This window comes from Papio anubis, chromosome 7 (assembly GCF_008728515.1).
Source record: "Papio anubis isolate 15944 chromosome 7, Panubis1.0, whole genome shotgun sequence".
Classification (NCBI taxonomy): Eukaryota; Metazoa; Chordata; class Mammalia; order Primates; family Cercopithecidae; genus Papio; species Papio anubis.
Window position 1 is genome coordinate 19,371,437 of NC_044982.1, and position 15,948 is coordinate 19,387,384.

General features: G+C 38.0%; 1 long non-coding RNA gene across 1 annotated transcript; it reads right to left on the minus strand.

The window, feature by feature from the left end:
• Positions 1–3,047: 3,047 nt before the first annotated feature.
• Positions 3,048–15,397, minus strand: LOC108586939. The gene is made up of 3 exons (XR_001904986.2): positions 15,303–15,397; positions 9,656–9,793; positions 3,048–3,076 (listed from the first exon to the last, which is right to left on the minus strand). It is a non-coding gene; the product is annotated as an uncharacterized LOC108586939 (long non-coding RNA).
• Positions 15,398–15,948: the final 551 nt, after the last annotated feature.

Sequence of the window (15,948 nt, forward strand, 5' to 3'; positions counted from 1 at the left end):
CTGATTTTCCATCTAATAATGTAGGGATTGATGCAACATACCTTGTAGGACTGTTGTGAAGATCAAAAGAGATGATTTATTAACAGGATATTTCCAGCATGATTTCTGATGCTGCTTCATAAACATTATGTTTATTGTTTGAAATTCAGGAAGGGCTCTTGGAAACACTCTTAGGGAAAAATCTATTCTTGGTTAAGTGTGGTCATTTCAGGCATAGACTCCAAAGACCTACGGGAGAGTTACATGGAATGGAGGATATTCGAGTTGCAGGCAGTGAATAGTTAAATGTGAAGCAACTGCCCACTTCATATACCCATGCAGAGAAAATTAGGAATGATCTAGAGAATTGCTGTTTTAAATGTGGAGGCTGTGGATCTGACGACTAAAGTGACCTCATTTAGGAATCACAATCCAGTGAATCTAGGGAGCATTCAAGTTCAGAATATATATTTATTAAGAACTTTCGGCCGGGCGCGGTGGCTGTCACCTGTAATCCTAGCACTTTGGGAAGCCAACACAGGCAGATCACTTGAGCCCGGGAGTTCGAGACCATCCTGGCCAACATGGTGAAACCCTCTCTCTACTAAAAATACAAAAATTAACCAGGCATGGTGGCGTATGCCTGTAGCCCCAGCCACTTGGGAGGCTGAGGTGGGAGAATCACTTGAAGCTGGAAAGCAGAGGCTGCAGTGAGCTGAGATTGTGCCACTGCACTCCAGCCTGGGCAACAGAGTAAGACTCTGTCTCAAATATATATATATATATATGTGTGTGTGTGTGTGTGTGTGTGTGTGTATATATATATATATATTTTTTTAAATGTGCCAGGCACTATTGTGGGAGCTGAGGAATTAGCCGTAAATGGACAAAATTCCTCTTTTTCATGGAGGTTGAGTTCTTTCAGGAAAAACAAAAAATAAATGAATAATTGTATAACAGAAATGTCAGTAATAATTGATATGCAAAAAAAAAATAAAGCCGACCAAGACGTTGGAGTGGAGGGGGTAGTGCTATTTGATAATAGGTGGTCAGAGAAAACTGAGACTACAGAGGGAACAAGATTTGTCAATATCTGCGGGAAGAATGTCCAAGACACAGTGAAACCTAAGTGGAATGTTTCTGGCTATACTGGGAGCCATAGGAGACCAGCCTGGCTACAGCATTTAATTTTATCAGTATTCTCTAGTCAGTCACAAATTTTAATTTAATTATTGTATTGCCATGTAATATTTTAAAATTGGACAAAATATTTTTATCAGACCTTTGAAGTAATATATAGCTAAGATAAAACATTGTAAAGACAATGTAGTGAGACTTTTTAAGTGAACTGCTTAAAAGCATTATAAAAAGATGGTGAATAAAGTCTGCGTGCAGTGGCTCATGCCTGTAATCCCAACACTGTGGGAGGCTGAGGCAGGTGATTCACCTGAGGTCAGGAGTTCCAGACCAGCTTGGCCAACATGGTGAAACCCCATCTCTACTAAAAATACAAAGATTAGCTGGGTGTGGTGGCAGGTGCCTGTAATCCTAGCTACTAAAGAGGCTGAGGCAGGAGAATTGCTTGAACCGGGACCCGGGAGGCAGAGGTAGCAGTGAGCCAAGATTGCGCCACTGCATTGCGGCCCAGGCAACAGATAGTGAAGACTCAAGAATCAACAGCCAGATTGGTGTATCAACAGCAGCAGTCTAGAAATGCTCCCTGAAATAATTAACTTCCATCTGAGGTCCTTAGAGAACCATTGAAAACCATTAGTAAAGGGATGGATGATTTCAATTTTGCTACTTGGAAAAAATCAAGTCGGGGCCTTCCCACACACCATGTACCAAAATATTTTTAAATAAGTTATTTACATATAAGATTGCAATCCATAAAAATGAGAATAAGGCATGAGTTAGGACTTAGCCAATCTTGGAGTAGAAAGTGGCTTGCAATATCTTTAGCTAAAATAAAAATTTTAAAAACACATTAAAATATAATACAGCCTGTCTCCCCAATTATTGGCAATAACTGTTTTTTACTCAAATAAGAAAACAAAATAGTTGAAGGGGAAGGAAAATTACTACATGGGGCACTTTTTTGATGTCTCAGCATTTCCCTGTTTTCGATTTTATTTATGTCCTAAGCATAAGTCTGTTGGTGTTATCTGAAATTTGCATTTTCACATACTAATGAGAAGTGTTAGTCATCACAATTCTTAAATTGAACATTGCATGCAATCAATCTATTTTCAAATAACTTTTTAAAATTATGCTTCCTCATACAAAAAAAAAAAAGAAAAGTTTAGATAAGCTTCAGAAAATAATTATATTGCTTAGATACCTGTAGAAATTCTTTATGAGTTGTGCACCTCGTCAGTCCTAATATTTCTAGAGACTGTGATAGAGTACCCTTCCATGGAAGGAGACATTTGAGAACATTTGGATCCCACTTTTAAAGTAGGATGTTTTATTTTCCCCTCCATTTCACTCACTATCAGAAACATATGGAATGTTTTATTTGCAGGCTACAAAAACAAATGAAACAAGCAATCCTGTGTTGGAAAGAATTTATTCCTCCTGTGGAACAGGGGTCTAGCTCTGTGTCCAAACTTCCAAGCCCATTGCTTTCTCCCTCTGCAGTCATCAAACTTAATAGCTGCTTCTGTGCCCTCTGTTGTTCCTTCTACTCTGGCAGTATTACAGGGCAGCCCTCGTTTTCCCTCCTGAGATTCATTATTCTGTCCTCTTCTTCAGCTTCATGGAAATATTTACCCGATTATTGTCAGTTTCTCCATCAGGATTGCTGATTGTGTGGTTATTCTGCTGATAAAGCTTCTTATCTCTTTCCTTGAGTCCCTTGATTCTCTACCTACAGGCAATTTCTTTCCATGTGTAAAGGCATTTTCTAGTTATGTGTACTGCTTGTTCTTGCATTGTTATACAGAAATACCCGAGGCTGGGCAATTTAGAAAGAAAAGAGGTGTAATTGACTCACGGTTCTGCAGGCTGTACAGGAAGCATGATGCTGGCATCTGCTTGGCTTCTGGTGAGGTCTCAGGAAACTTACCGTCATGATGGAAGGTGAAGGGGAAGCAGGCTATGGCCAGAGCAGGAGGAAGAAAGAGAGAGGAGGTTGGAGGTGCCACACACTTTTAAACAACTAGATTTCCTGAGAACTCTATCATGAGAACAGCACTAGGGGGATGGTGCTAAACCATACCCCCATGATCTAATCACCTCCCACCAGGCCCCACCTCCAGCACTGGGAATTACATTTCAACATGAGATTTGGGTGGGAATACAGATCCAAACTATATCACAATAGACACCTCATTCCTACAGTTTGTGTGATAACCTTAGATACAGGCAAATGAGGGTGCATCTGTAGCCAGTCCCTCAGCATCTTCTCTCTCTCATACATAGTAAGAAGGTTGTATTAGTCAGAGTTCTCTAGAGGGACAGGACTAATAAGATAGATGTATATATGAAGGGGAATTTATTAAGGAGTATTGATTTACACAGTCACAAAGTGAAGTCTCACAATAGGCCGTCTGCAAACTGAGGAGCAAGGAAGCCCGTCTGAGTCCTAAAACTTCAAAAGTAGGGATGCTGAAAGTGCAGCCTTCAGACCGTAACTGAAGGCCCGAGAGCCCCTGGCAAACCACTGGTGTATTAGGTCCAAGAACCCAAAAGCTGAAGAACTTGGAGTTTGATGTTTCAAGGCAGGAAGCATCCAGCACAGGAGAAAGATGGAGGCCAGAAGACTTAACCAGTCTATTCCTTCCATGTTCTTCTGTCTGCTTTTATTCTAGCTGCACTGGCAGCTGGTTAGATTGTGCACACCAAGATTGCAGGTGGGGCTGCCTCTCCCAATCCACTGACACAAATGTTAATCTCCTTTGGCAACATCCTCACAGACAGACCCAGGAATAATACTTGCATCTTTCAATCCAATCCAGTTGACATTCAATATTAACCATCACAAAGGTGCGAAAAGGATGTTAACTAGCTTGTTTCATCTTCTAATCTTATCTTTCCCTATTGGAACATTTTCTGCAACAGGATATTATGATTTTATGGAAAGAAAAAACAGGAGCTGCTTTTTAGAATTGGACACAGAATTTGTTGCATTATTTTCTGCTAGTAGATTGGATCTTATCGGTGATTTTTGATGTGTTTTACAGCTTAAAACCTCTTTTGTAGCTGTTATTTTTCAGCTGTCCAACAATATTTGAATAACCTAAACTATTAGGTTTGTGACTAACCTGTTTTTTTCCCCATCTTCCCTTGGACCACTTCTCTTTAGTTTTCATTTCCACCTGAAGAATGTTAAGGCACTCCTAACATAGATGCTTTAGCTCCTGTCTCCATCTTGAGATTCTATTACAGTGACCCCAAAATACGTTCTTTGAAGGTAGAAAATGGTGATGGTAAACCACATAAAGGTGAATAAATATAGCACTTGTGAGACAGGTGAATTACAACATGAAATATCAGCAATTTGAGTCAGGGATTGCATCTTGTTCTAGACACCATCACATTGCATGTGCTGAACAAAAACATGTTTAATGAAACAATGCTTCACATGAGAAAAATTTGTAAATAACCAGATCCAAGTAAGAGTCTACAGAAGTTTGGTTTTTTAGGTCACAAAAATAAAATACACTTGTTTGCAAAATAGTAATAAGTAGAAGTACTCAAGTATAGACATGTATGTAAATTTGCAGTATACAATTGAACGTGCAAAAATATGATGCATAAAGGGGCTTTTCCTAAGACATTAGAATTTCATTGCTTTTGGGTACTTCCAATTTTATGGCCAATTCCACCCATGCAGGTGTCAGAGTGAGGAAATAGTTGTATGGAATATGGTTTAAAGCCCTTTGGAATCGGTTCATATCAACCAGATCACTGGTCTTTCTCCTGCCATATGCTTGCCTTATATGGTACTTATAAAGAATGCTGACTGATTTTTTTTTTCAGCATAAAAAGTTTTAATTTTTCCAAACAATTTTTTTCAAATGGCAAATGAACAGAAATTCAAAAGTTGCAAATTCACAGCTGCAGTCTGTGGGGAGAGAAAAACTTCACCCATCAAATCTGCAAAATATACCAGAACATTAAAAAAAAATCAATTGATTGGCAGATGTGGATATTTACATCTCTCTCTTTAATTGCTTAAAATCATCGAGTTGGGAGACTTCACTAAACTTGGCAGCAATTCAAGTTGAGTATAGCTCCTCTTTGGTAGGAGGCTGAGAAAACTGAAATGTGTATGATACCTTTAAAAAAGAGGATTAAAAAAAAACAGGAGAGGTAATGAGGAAATTATAACCAGCAAAGCTGAAGAAGTTCAGAGTCATAGCCTGAGGGATATTAAGAGAGGAGCAAGTTCAAAGCATAGAATTGTCATCATCGAATGCAGAGAAGTTAAATATCATAGACTAATCTAGGTTAATATATTTTAAAAAGTAATAGTTTAAAATTATTTTTGAACAATTACAATTGAGAATAGGGTTTTAAAAGAAGCGACATGATACTGCTAATACCTTACTCAAACAATATTTATTTGGTTTTGTAAAGGTCAAGGAAAATTGCTTCTATTTCTAAGGAAATAGGAATTTTTAGAACCACAGGAGCTGCTTACACGCATTTTCAGCCCACTGTGATACCTAAGGTGCCTTAACTGGAAGTAAAGTCAAACCTCATGTGAGCCACTGCCTGCATGTCTATGTATTGCCACAGGGGGAAACAGTCCCTCCTTTTCCATCTTCAAAATATCACTGGATGTTTCTCATTGATGCCGTTTAAATATAACTCTGCTGGCAAAAGAATTTGCTAAATAGTTTCAAGGCTTTTAGCTCCCATAATGCCAAGCCTAACTTAAAGGGCAGAGATAGTACTGAGTATCAACTAAGAATAACTGGCATAGACACATATAGGAATGACTAAAGCACTTAAACAAAGTGGAGACAGTAACATTTCGATTAGAAATTGCAAGGAACTGGCTGAATTTTCTAATTTGTAAATGAACTTCATGTTTTATATACTTGAAATTAGGTATAATTAGCATAATTATCCTGATGAGGACATTGAAGACATGAAATGTTAATTTTCCCAAGATAATATATATACCAACTTATTTTTGAAATTTGATTCCAAGTTTTGAAACATAAAAACACATGATCTTTCACCTGTCCCACATTATTTCCCAATAGAAACCCAGGGAACTAAGATTCCCACAGTAAAGATTTGTTTTCAATATGCAGAGTAAAACCTATAGGTTGGTGCTAAAGTAACTGCGTTTTTGCCATTACTTTCAATGGCACAAACTGCAAATACTTTTGCGAAATCCTATTATTACAGAAAAGATTACAAAGCGAATTTGTGGCATTATTTTTCTCTTATTGCCTTAGAAAAGAAGTGATTTCAGGGATCAGAAACTGTTTCTACATGCTCTTGAGGTCTGTGTATGCTTTAAAAATCAGTTATTTTTATTTTTTATTATTTTTTCTATCACCTTATGAATTTCTCTTCCTCCACCAGTTTTTGTAACATCTAAATCCCAAGTTTGAAATATCCTAGTGTTCTGAATTCTTATATACCCTTATATAGTTTCTTCAGGGAATTATTTATTTATTCATTTTTGTCTATTAAGGTTATTTCTATGTCCCTTAATAATGTTCCATAGATTTTCTCCTAGTGGTTTGCTAAACTTTCTAAGTTCATTCCTAAGTATTTTGTAATGTAGTTAGCATTCAAAAAGGTATTTATTTTCCATTAAGCTTTGTAGTGTTTTTTTTTTTTTTTTGAATGGCTGGTTCACAAAGTACATTAATTTTTTGAAATGTTTATTTAAAACTCCCTATCTACTCAAACACTCAAACAAATTTTGATAGCTTTCTTTTTGGTCTAATGATATAATTTGCAAGTCATTATAATTTTCTTCCATTTTAAAATTTTTATTACTATATTTCTTCTCCTCCTTCTCCTCCTCTTCCTTGTCCTTCTCCTTCAATTGCCATTACTAAAATTTTCAGGGCACTGACCAATAGTAGTGATAGAAAGTGGTAGAAGTGATAGAAGCCTTGCCTCTGACTTAATTCATAATGACTGGTGTTTCATTCAGTTGTTGGTTCTACCTCGCTGCTCTCAACTTATGTCTGAAATGTTCTCCCTACACATAAACACACAACTAGGTTCCTTACTTCATATTGGGTATTTATTCAAAACGCACCTTCCAGTTCATGTAAACTCCATGAAAGACAGAGCCCATCTTCTTTGACTCTGTCTTATGTACTCAGATTCTAGGCAAAGCTTAGTCAATATCTCTTGACTCCACGTTATTGAGCCATTGAGAATAGTGCTGATTGGTAGCTTGACACAACTATTTTTTATTATGTTGAGAACGTTAGCTCTATTATTTATTTGTATACATTTGATCAGGCCTAGATTCTGAATTCTACTAAACACTGTAGGATCTCTTGAAAGGATAAAATTATTCTCTTTTTACTTTTGATCTAATCAAGTTAGACTTTTATTAGATTTTGTAAACATTAAATGATTCTTGCATTCTTGTAATGAATACTGCTTGTTTGCAATGTGTTACTTCAATAATATGCTGAATTTGATTTGCTAGGGCTTTATTTACTATCAACCTAAACTCAAAAGTGAGAGTTTTCTGTACTTTTATGATTGTGCCTCATTTGTTAGGTATAGGTATTTGGGTTATGTGAGGTTTGAAAGCAGAGATAAGGGTGTTTTTCACATTAGACATAGAAATGTCTTTTAGACATGACACAGACTTAATACTGAATTAAGTTTTATAACTGTATTTTATCTAAATTCTATGTTTATCTGGTTTCGTTACATTCCAGCAGTTATTCTATACCAACACTTGCATAGAAGCTGTTTTATTAATCTCTTATTAAGGTAAAGTTACTTAAATCTCATGTCTCCCCTGCCCCACTTGCCAGAATGCTACAAGAATGGCCTACTTTCTGAACTTTTACTTGTCTGAAATATTCACTCATCTCACATAGGAAGGACAAATTCAATGGCTACTTTTCTCACTATACTCTATGCTAACTTCTCCTATTGTTTAGAATTGAAAAGAAATATAAAAACCACTCTCTACTTTTAACTGCATAAAAGGAGCTCTTCGGCTAGGTGCAGTGGCTCATGCCTGTAATCCCAGCACTTTGGGAGGCCAAGCATGGCAGATCATGAAGTCAGGAGATCGAGGTCATCCTGGCCAACTCGGTGAAACCCTGTCTCTACCAAATACAAAAAATTAGCCAGGAGTGGTGGCAGACACCTGTAATCCCAGCTACTCGGGAGGCTGAGGCAGGAGAATCACTTGAACCCAGGAGGTAGAGGTTGCAGTGAGCCGAGATTGTGCCAGTGTGCTCCAACCCGGTGACAGAGCAAGACTCCGTCTCAAAAAGAAGGAGCTTTTCCTGACTGACTGTATTTTGAATTCTTTTTCTTTATCTTGGAAATTTCAGGACATATCTAACTAGTTTTTTTAGTAAATCAAAATTCCTATTTTCTCCATAGAATTATTATTATTGTTGTTGTTATTGTTTATTTCAGTTAAGTTTCCTTCCATGTCTCATATTGTTTCTGTTCTATTTTTATAGGGTTGCTCCTTGGCTAGGTCTTTTCAGGTTACTTCCAAGGAGACCAACCTGTAGGAAGAGCAAATCCATCCTTCATGCCTCTCGCAGACAGATCTCATTTACACTGACTCCAGAAAAAAATTCACCAATGTTTGTGATATTTGAAGGGTACCTTTTTCGATTTTTAGAATTTTTATCTCTCTCTAAAATCTGTATCTTGAAAGGAATCTTAAAAGACTAGGCATTTAGAATTTTTAGTTAGAATTTGTGTGTTACTGAGAATTCTTGCCTGGATCAAGTGTTTCCTTAAATAGTTGGCATAACGCCTGGTGAATAAGAAATGCTTCAATCAAGAAGGAAATGGGATTGGATGTATGAGATTCTTTATTCAAATGATATCTTTTAAAGTACAGACTTGGAAACCACAGCTACCCCAAGGATTATATTTTGGGAGTGTAGAAAGATTCAAGAAGATATATAAATTTCTTTATGATGACAAAGATTCTTTCAAAGGAAAGGAAGTGGAGATAGAAATACACTAATGATTACAAAATGCACAAAGTTATATCCATAGTCATCCTGTTACAAGGCAATGTTTCTATAAGGTTATAATGCTGTTATAACACTGTTAAAGCCAGAACTTTCAGTGGCTCCCTGTTTTACTCAGAGCAAAAGCTAAAGGATTTGTTATGTCCTCCAAGGCATGGATGATTTGTTCCTCTTTTGCATCGAGTTGTCTCTCACTGGCCTCATCCCTGTGTACTTAGCTTGGTCTTCACTGGCGTCCTTTATAAGCTGATATGCTTGTCTCACTCCTACCTCAGTGAAACACTTGTCATTTTTTTTTTCTTTCTTTTTTTTTTTCTGCTTGGAAAGCTCCCTCTACAAACATATATGCAACTAGATTCTTCATCTCCTTGAGGGTCTTGATTGCAAATTCACCCTTTTCTTAAGACCATTCTATCTAAAATTTTAATCTCCCACCAACATTTCATACTCCCATTCTCTTATTTACTTATTTTTCTTATCATGACAGAAAATGCTTTGAATTTCACCTGTGTATCTTGTTCACTGTTGTTCTTTCTTGTTTCCATACAGGCTTTATAAGGACAGGGCATTCAGTATGTTGTGTTCCCTATTGCAACCCTGGTTCCCAGAACAGAGCCGACCACCAGTAGGGATTCAATAAACATCTGTAAAATGAATAAATAATGAGATATGATAACAAAATTGGCAATAATGGTGGGTCTCTGATATGGTTTGGCTTTGTGTCTCCACCCAAATCTCCTCTGAAATTGTAATCCCCAAATGTCAAAGGAAGGACTTGGTGGGAGGTAATTCTCATAATAGTGATTGAGTACTCACAAGATCTAATGGTTTTATAAGTGTTTGGAAGTTCTTCTTTTGTTCTCTCTCTCTCTCCTGCCACTTTGTAAAGGAACTGCCTGCTTCCCTTTCTTTGTCTGCCATAGCTGTAAGTTTCCTGAGGCCTCCCCAGCCATTCAGAACTGTAAGTCAATTAAACCCCTTTCCCTGAAAAATTACCCAGTCTCAGGTATTTCTTTATAGCAGTGTTAGAACAGAGTAGTACAGGAAACTGGCACCCCAGCAGAGAGTGGGGTGCTGCTAAGAAGATAACCTGAAAATGTGGAAGTGACTTTGGAACTGGGTAACTGGGCAGAGGTTGGAACAATTTCAAGGGCTCAGAAGAAGATAGGAAAATGTGGAAAAGTTTGGAACTTCCTAGAGACTTGTTGAATTGTTTTAACCAAAATGCTGATAGTGATATGGACAATGACTGGGATCTTTGAGGTGGTGTCAGATGAAGATTAGGAACTTATTGGGAACTGGAGCAAAGGTCACTCTTGCTATTCTTTAGCAGAGAGGCTGGCAGCATTTTGCCCCTGCCCTAGAGATCTGTAGAACTTTGAATTTGAGAGAGATGATCTGAAATTGAAACTTATGTTTAAAAGGGAAGCAGAGTGAAAAAGTTTGAAAAATTTGCAACCTGACCTTAAAACAGAAAAGAAAATTTCATTTTCTGGGGAGAAATTCAAGCCAGCTGTGGAAATTTGCAGAAGAAATGGGAAGTTGAATGTTAATAGCCAAGACAATGGGGAAAATTTCTCCAGGACATGTTAGAGATCTTCAAAGCAGAGCTTCCCATCATAGGGCAGGAGGCCTGAAAGGGAAACTGGTTTCATGGGTCGGGCCCAAGGCATCCCTGTTCTGTGCAGCCTCAGGACAGTCTCTGTCCCAGCCTCTGCAGCTCCAGACATGGCTAAAAGGGACTAAGGTACAGCTTGAGCTGTTGCTTCTGAGGGTGAAAGCCTCAAGCATTGGTGGCTTCCACATGATGTTGGGATTGTAGGTGCACAGAAAAGAAGAGTTGAGCTTTTGGAACCTCTGCCTAGATTTCAGAGGAAGTATGGAAACTCCTCTTAGATGTCCAGGAAGAAGTCTGCTGTAGTGGTAGAACCCGCTCTGCTAGGGCAGTGCAGAAGGGAAATGTAAGGTTGGACTATGCATCTAGAAAAGCTGCAGGCACTCAACACCAGGCCAAGAGAGCAGCTGTGGAAACTGAACCCTGCAAAGTCATAGGGCAAAGGTGCCCAAGGCCTTGGGAGGCCACCCTTTGTATCAGTATGCCCTGGATGTGAGATATGGAGTCAAAGAAGATTATTTTGGAGCATTAAGATTTAATGAGTGCCTGGCTGGATTTTGGCCTTGTATGTATGGGGCCTGTATCTTCTTTGTTTTGGCAAATTTCTCCCATTTGAAATGGGAGAACTTATCTGATGCCTGTACCCTCCATCGTATCTTGGAACGTAACTAACTTGTTTTTGATTTTACAGGCTCATAGGCAGAAGGGACTTACTTTGTCTCAGATGAGACTTTGGACTTGGACTTTTGAGTTAATGTTGGAATGAGTTAAGACTTTGGGGGACTGTTGGAAGACCTGGACTTTTGAATTAATGCTGGAATGAGTTAAGACTTTGGGGGACTGTTGGAAGACTTGGACTTTTGAGTTAATGCTAGAGTGAGTTAAGACTTTGGGGAACTGTTGGAAGGCATAATTGCTTTTAAAACGTGAGGACAAGAGATATTTGGCAGTTCCTCCTTTTTGCTCCTTCTCTCTCTCTCTCTCTCTCTGAATCTCCTGCAGCCTTGTGTACGAAGTGCCTGCTTTCCCTTTGCCTTCCATCATGATCGTAAGTCTCCTGAGGCCTCCCCAGCCATGTGTAACTGTGAGTCAATTAAAACTTTTTTTTTTAAAATAAATTAACTAGTCTCAGGTATTTCTTTATAGCAGCATGAAAACTGACTAATACAGTGTCTTAGTTCATTTCAGTTTCTATAAAAGAATACCAAAAACGGGGTAATTCATAAAGAGGTTTATTTGGCTCAAGTTTCTTGAGGCTGGGAATTTTAAGAACATGTTGCTGGTATCTGGTGAGTGTCATCTCATGGCAGAAGGACAGAAGACAGAGAGAAAGCATGAGGGACACATTGCCTTTTATAGTAATTCACTCTATGATAATAAAAACTCACTCTTTCAATAATGGCATTGATCCATTCATAAGCTCTGTGCTCGTGACCCAGTCACCTGTTACTTGACCTCACCTCCCAACACTGCTGCACTGGGAATTTCGTTTCCAACACATGCATTTGGGGAAGATATTCACACCATAGCAAATGGTGACAATGTAACTGATTACTTAGAAAATACAATTTGCAATATCCAAACTAGTATTGAGATTTCCATCTGGAGCTATGATTGAGTTGGGGACCTAGTACTGTGTATAGGAAATGGGGCAACCTTTAATTTGTGTTTTTCTGTTAGATGCTTTTATGTTTTATGGCAGTGAACAATACGTGTAACAAAGAGCTATTAAAATTATGGGGCTGGTGGTAGTAACTCTGATTCTGATAGAATGCAAAAGGCTGTTATTCGTTTACAGAGAGCTATTTCCAGATAGTGCTATATTTACTTATTGATGTTATGTTTATAGCAATACAACTAAAGCTAACTTCTAGGCAGCATCCCTGCCAGTGTCCATTCTGATTGGCTATTAATTATTTTGAATGCCATCCCTAATGAGTGTTTAAGAAACACCTTAATTATTGGAATTCTATTGAAAAAGAACTCAGTTGCTATGGGTCTAAAATGTTTTAGGCCCTCACTTCTTTCTCCATTAAGTAATTATTTTTTATCTTTATTTGTGATAAAGCAAAGTTTTTAGAAATTCAACAGTAACGTTAGAGTAAAACACCCTGTAATCTCTCGTGATGTCTTCATGGGTGATTTCACGTTTGCTCTTTTCCTTTGCATACATTTCACATGGTGGAGTTTTCTCAACACTTACTTCTCAGATAAAATGTTATTATACCTTTACAGAGAGGCTATATTTGTCCACATAACCTAGAGTAGTTCATCTCAACCTTCTCTGTCACTGATCCTTTTTTCCTTATAACATATGTCATCACCTGAAGTTATTTAGTTATGTATGTATTTATGTGTAGTTGTATTCAATTGTTTGTATATTCCTTTGCTAGAATATAAGTTTCACAATGAGAGGATTTTGTGTATCTTTTTCAATACTGTATCTCCAACACATGGAATGGTGCCTGGTACATATTAGACATTCAATAAATAGTTGTGAATCAAATGAATTAATGCTGATATCTTATAGTTGCTTGATAGTTAGCCTACTGAATCTTATATTAGCATTGAAACATGGAGTAGGTGTTACAGATAATGAAAAGAGAAAACAAAGAATAGCAGAACATAATCTAAAATAACATCCACCTAGTTGCTTCATGTATTAAGTTATCATATGTGGCATCTGGAAGCTCTGCTCTTACTAGTTCTATTTTCATACTGTCAACAAGCTGCTGCCTCATCCATAAAAGTGAAGCATTTATGCACCAACGCAAGAGTTACTTTTGACTTTTTTTCTCCTGTAAAGCACTCAAAAATATAATTCTAAAGGATGAAATGACTGGGGGAGGATGGATGGTAGGAGAATTGTATGACTGAAACCAGAAGCTTACATAAGGATTAAATCTGGTCCTTAACATTAAAGTGGTAGTTGCATTTTGGAAAATTGAAATAATGAAATAATGATGCTTGGCTGAGCTGTAGTTGTACTCTCAATGGCATTATACGATTTGACTTGAATAGAAAAGCAATTTAAATTCTTGTTTAAATTAGCACTGAACTCCAATATCACCTACTAGTTTTAAGTTTAGAGGTATATTTTATATTCAACACTTCTGTGGCAAAAATCGACTGCATTATTCATTCTATAAATATCTCTCAAGCATAAAACGTGTGCCAGACACTCTGCTAGGTTTTGGGGATGCAATGTAAACACAAAATAGCCTCTACCCTCTCGTAGCTAACACCTACTAGAAAAAAGTCAGTCTGCCCAGCACTGGGGAAAATGTAAAGCTAAAGTGTTATTAAAAGCTATTGCAAAAAATTAAAGTGTCATAAGCTATGTGACTAACCATGTGACTGGCACCCAATAGAAACACAAGTAAAGATCAAGAAAAACTTGTGTCTGCAAGTGCATGTGTGTGTGTGTGTGTGTGTGTTGGGGAGTGTTTGTGTGATTGGTATATAGACAACATAATTGGTGACAGGAAGGATATGCAGACAAATTCTACAAAGGCCGTGTCTTCAGTGTTGTCTGTGCATCTATGATATGTGCTGCAGACATTCAGAGGGAGGAATCACTAAAGTCTGCTCCAATGGTGGAAGCCTTAAGCAATTGGAAATAGGTCTTGAGGCATTAATAAAAATTAAATAAACAGAAAACAGGAGAAAGGAACTGTGTCATTGTAAGCTAGGTGATCAAGACTTGACAGGGATGAGATTAACCAATCTTTAAGTTCCCATCATCTGGAAATGTATTGATTTTCTTTTGAGTCATAAAAGTAAGGTTGAGCTAGATCAAGGAAGAAAGGGAAAAAAATATTCTTCTAGGCAATGGCTCTGAAAGTTTTCTAGATACACAGCATCAACACCACCTTGGAAATCTGTTAGAAAAGGAAATTCTCAGACCACCACCACAGGCCTACTAAATAAGAAACTCTGTGCAGAGCCCAAGAATCTATGTCTTGACAAGCCCTCCTGGTGATTCTGAGGCATACTCAAGTTTGAGAACCACTGTTCTAGGGGATGGGTATATAAGAGAATAAGACAACAAGCAAAATTAAAAGTCAACTATAATTGAGATTTTGGGCTTTGGCTGCCAAGTGAAACCCAGGTGAAGATTTTTGCAGGCTCTGGGCTAGAGAGTCCCAAGTTGGCCAGATCTCCTAACAAACTTACCCTGGGTCTTTATTGATCCTGGCATTTGTTCTTTGGCTTTCCTCTGTGGTCACCTTGTTCTTTCCCATTGTGTCTCCATTTATGTAAAGTCTCCCTTTCTCTGTGTCTCCATTTATGTAAAGTCAACTCATTTTGGGGGCCTCCTTAAAGTATTGAAAAGCCTTTTTTTCCCCCGATTTTTTTTTTCATTTCAATAATGTCTGTATTACTTGCAAGTTTTTAATTTTTTGTTTAAACTTTTTAACTGAAGAAGAATTTACATTAAAAAACATGCCAATATCTTACATGTATAGATTCAAGGATTATTTAGAAATATAACACATCTCTGCAAGTAGCAGCCATGTTGAAAAACAAAATATTACCTGCACCCGAAAGCACCTGCATATTCCGTTCCAGTCACTACATATTCCCAAGGTAAAGGGAACAACTGCTTTTATTTCTTTCTTTTTTTTTTTTTTTTTTTTTTTTGAGGCGGAGTCTTGCTCTGTCGCCCAGGCTGGAGTGCAGTGGCCGGATCTCGGCTCACTGCAAGCTCCGCCTCCCGGGTTCACGCCATTCTCCTGCCTCAGCCTCCAGAGTAGCTGGGACTACAGGCGCCCGCCACCTCGCCCGGCTAGTTTTTTGTATTTTTTAGTAGAGACGGGGTTTCACTGTGTTAGCCAGGATGGTCTCGATCTCCTGACCTCGTGATCCGCCCGTCTCGGCCTCCCAAAGTGCTGGGATTACAGACTTGAGCCACCGCGCCCGGCCAACTGCTTTTATTTCTAACATCGTATATTAGTTTTGATAGCCATTTTCTCCGACTGCACCATTTGTTCTCATTTCATCTGACCACTTCGTTTGGATGCAGAACTCTGTTTTATTGATTATTTCATTCGATTGCTAAAACATCACTAATAGCAACATTGGAATGTTGAAATATCATGACTAAAAACATGCTCTGATTGGTGACCCTCTGAAAGAACCCCTGTTCTTCAAGATTGTACATTGAAAAGGAAATGCACAATT